Source organism: Hypanus sabinus, chromosome 13 (assembly GCF_030144855.1).
Source record: "Hypanus sabinus isolate sHypSab1 chromosome 13, sHypSab1.hap1, whole genome shotgun sequence".
Lineage (NCBI taxonomy): Eukaryota > Metazoa > Chordata > Chondrichthyes > Myliobatiformes > Dasyatidae > Hypanus > Hypanus sabinus.
This window is the reverse complement of record NC_082718.1, coordinates 97763894-97767935: the sequence shown is the minus strand read 5'-3', so window position 1 is coordinate 97767935 and position 4042 is coordinate 97763894.

Below are 4042 nucleotides of genomic sequence, written 5' to 3'. Positions count from 1 at the left end.
GGTAAGACCTCACTTGGAGTACTGTGTGAGTTTTGGGACCATTATTTAAGATAGGATGTGCTGACATTGGAGAGGGTTCAGAGAAGATTCACTAGAGTGATTCCGAGGATGAGAGGGTTAACATATGAGGAACGTTTGACCGCTCTTGGACTGTACTCCTTGGAGTTTAGAAGAATGAGGGGGGGACCTTAACATTTCGAACGTTGAAAGGCATGGACGGAGTGGATGTGGGAAAAGTTGTTTCCCATGGTGGGGGAGTCTAGCACAAGAGGGCATGACTTAAGGATTGAAGGTTGCCCATTCAGAACAGAGATGCAAAGAAATTTTTTTAGCCAGAGCGTGGTGAACTTGTGGAATTTGTTGCCACGGGTGGCAGTGGAGGTCAAGTCATTGGGTGTATTTAAGGCAGACATTGATAGTTATCTGAGTAGCCAGGGCATCAAAGGTTATGATGAGAAGGCAGGGGAGTGGGACTAAATGGGAGAATGGATCAGCTCATGATAAAATGGTGGAGCAGACTCAATGGGCCAAATGGCTGACATCAACTCCTTTGTCTTGTGGTTTAGAAAATTGTATATGCCCTTATTCCTTCCACCAAAGAGCGTGACCATACACTTCCTTACCCTATATTCCATCTGACACTTCATTGCTCAGTCTTCCAATCTGTCCAAGTCCTTAAGCAGACTCTCTGCTTCCTCAACACTACTTATCCTGCCACCTATCTGCAAACTTGTTCACAAAGCCATCAATTCCATCATCCAAATCATTGACATATAACATGAAAGGAAGTGTTTCCAATACTCGCAGAACAACACTAGTCACCGACAGCCAACCAGAATAGGCCTCCTTTATTCCTATTCATTGCCTCCTGTCAGTCGTCCAATCTTCCATCCATGCCAGTATCTTTCTTGTGACACCATGGGCTCTTATATTGTTAAGCAGCCTCATGTGCAGCATCTTGTCAAAGGCCTTCTGAAAATCCAAGTTCAGAACATCCACTGACTCTTGCCTGTTATTTCCTCAAAGAATTCCAACAGAACTGTCAGGCAAGGTTTTCCCTTAAGGAAACTATGCTGACTCCAGCCTGCACAATCATGCACCTCCAAGTACTGCGATAGCTCATCCTTACGTGGATAGGTAAGGCCTAGTGGAGACATGGGCCAGATGGAGGTACATAAGATTAGCTCAAATGGTCGTTTTTCTCAGCATGGAAAAGTTGGCCAAAAAGGCCTGTTTCAGTGCTGTATAAATCTAACAACATATTCCTGTTTTGCTATGGAATGGGGGTGACTAGGGGTGGGGGTTGTGAGTGGTGTGCTTGAGGGGTTTATGGCAAAATATGCAATCAGAAAGAAATACAAGTTGAGATGACGAATGTTAAAAATTATAATAATACCTCGCTGTGACTTGAGATTATCAATCATCTTCGTGCAGAGACACAGCATGTGATGTGGTAATTGAAGATTGCCATCCTCTTTACAGATTGAAATATTATGAACAGAATTACCGATGATTCATGAGTTGTGGCTGACTAAATTGCACACACTTTGCACATTTTCCATATCTAGCAGGTTATTTTTGTGTGGGTTCCAACCACTCAGAATGCGAATTGATCACTGACAAAGAGGAGCAATGTGTTTAAGTGGGCTCTTGTAAATGTTCGCAAGGGCTCTGGTTGCGAGACGTGCATAGCAAAGGACCTTGTTCACATGTAAATAGAAATTCAAATGTTGGATGTCAGCAGGAGTGTAGGCAGGCAGAGGCATAGAGGAATAAAATCAGAAACTGCTCAAAACCCTCAGCAGGTCAGGAATCGTCTGTGGATAGGGGAACAGAGTTATGATTACAGGTCAAAGAGCCTTCATCAGAGTGGCACTGAGGTTGATTGGGGTAAGGACTGGGAAGGGCAAAGTGCCCAGTAGGGAAGCATTGAAAGGTGACATGACATGCTGAAATGATTTAGAAAAGAAAGCACCCATAAGGAAGAAGCAAGGACAGATTAGCATTAGCATACGTTAAAATGGACACAGGGAGTTTGGGTTACAAAGAGCTTTATACCAGTGCATTACAGCAGAGTGGTGTGCTGGGAAATCTAAGGACCAAGAATGAATACCTTAACGAATATCAGAGTAATATATTGTGACATACCGTATACATGCTTTGATAATAGATTTACTTTGACTTTGAAGGGCAGGCTGCAATGTAATGGTGCTGATCTGCAAAAGTAGGGAAGTGAGGAGCTTAGCCACAAATGGGTGTGGAAATGGCCCAACCCAGTGTGTGAAGGAATGCTGAGGCTTGCCACTACAGTGGACGATTTAGCTAAAAAAGCAAATGCCAACAATCAAAGGCAGCGTGATGCTTCTCTAGATGCAATGTCCTGAAGGAATTGCTGTTACTTATTATTGGGGTGAAGAAGACTGCTATTTGTGAAATTAGGGCATAGCCAGAATTTACCACTGAAGGTTCCTTGTTACTCATAGGAACTGGGAGACTAAGGCCAGAAGTTGGGTCAATGGCTTGTACCCTGAGTTATTGGTCAGTGCTCACATTGACTCTGCATTTTATTCTCACTGAGATCACTCCACCATTTTTCTGAGAGGTCCAATTTGAACTCATGGAAGGGTACCTTAACTTTCAACAAGATACATTATTAGCCGAATGAAAGATGAAGTTCAACAATTTCACATGATGAATCTGCTTGGCCCATTTATACCTCCTCTAAACACTTCTTTTTGTTGCTTTATTTATCTCACTTGTGTGTTGCATCACTTTCTCTGGAGTTATCCTTCCTTCCCTGCCATTGCACCTTAAATGTGCGCTATTTCTACAAATTATTGTTTGAATCATACCAGCCAATAAGTTGGTGGTCAGATGGTTCACAGGACTTGCAAAAACAGTGTTAATTTACTCAGAAAAGAGTGGAAAATCAAATATTCTGAATAAAAGCAGTGTGCTAGATGTTGTAGTGTGTGAATGAAGAGAAGCAGGTGCAGCTAATATTACAAGGGACAAGGTGCTGAAAAAGCAGAAAGACCAAAAAGTACTTAAGTCACCTGGACCAGATGACTTGCACCCTAGAGTTCATTTTCTATGATACAAGAGTAAGGATGTGATGCTGAAGCTTTATAAGGCACTGGTGTGGCCTCATCTTGAGTATTGTGTACAGCTTTGGGCCCCTTATCTAAGAAGAGATGTGTGGCATTAGAGAGGGTCCCGAGGAGATTCACAAGGATGATTCCAGGAATGAAAGGGTTATCATATGAGGAATGTTTGATGGCTCTGGGTCTGTACTCGCTGGAATTTAGAAGGGTGAGGGGGAATCTCACTGAAATCTTTCGATTTTTGAAAGGCCTAGACAGAGAAGATGTGGAAAGGATGGAGGGAGAGTCTGGGACAGGAGGGTACAGCCTCGGGATAGAAGGGCGTCCTTTTAAAACAGAGATGCAAAGATATTTCTTTACCCAGAGGGCGGTGAATTTGTGGAATTTGTTGCCACGTGCAGCTGTGGCGGCCAGGTCATTGGGTGTTTTAATAGGTTCTTGATTGGACATGGCATCAAAGGTTACAGGGAGAAGGCCGGGAAATGGGGCTAAAGAGGAGCTAGAAAAAAAGATCAGCCATGATTGAATAGCAGAGCAGACTCAATGGGCCAAATGGCCTAATTCTGCTCCTATGACTTATGGTCTTATGGTCTAAACTCTCCATACAATTCCTATGATGAGGAAAAAATCAATCTCATTGCCTCTCAGCTGTGTGGTTGCCGGACTTGATAAGTTGATATTATTCAATCGTTTGCATTCTGCCCAGCTTTAGCAATTACACTTAACTCTATTTTTTTTTACTTGATGAAAGGTAATTATTCTGAAATGTTAAGTCTGCCTCTAGCTCCACAGATGCTGTTTGACTAGCTGGGAATTGTGACGATTTTGTATTTTAATTTTGTATTCAGTTGTCAGATTTATAAGCACAAAATCTTTTATATTTTGCAATCTATAAAATGAAAGAATATGTTAATGGTTGGAATATTTCTGATCTGTTT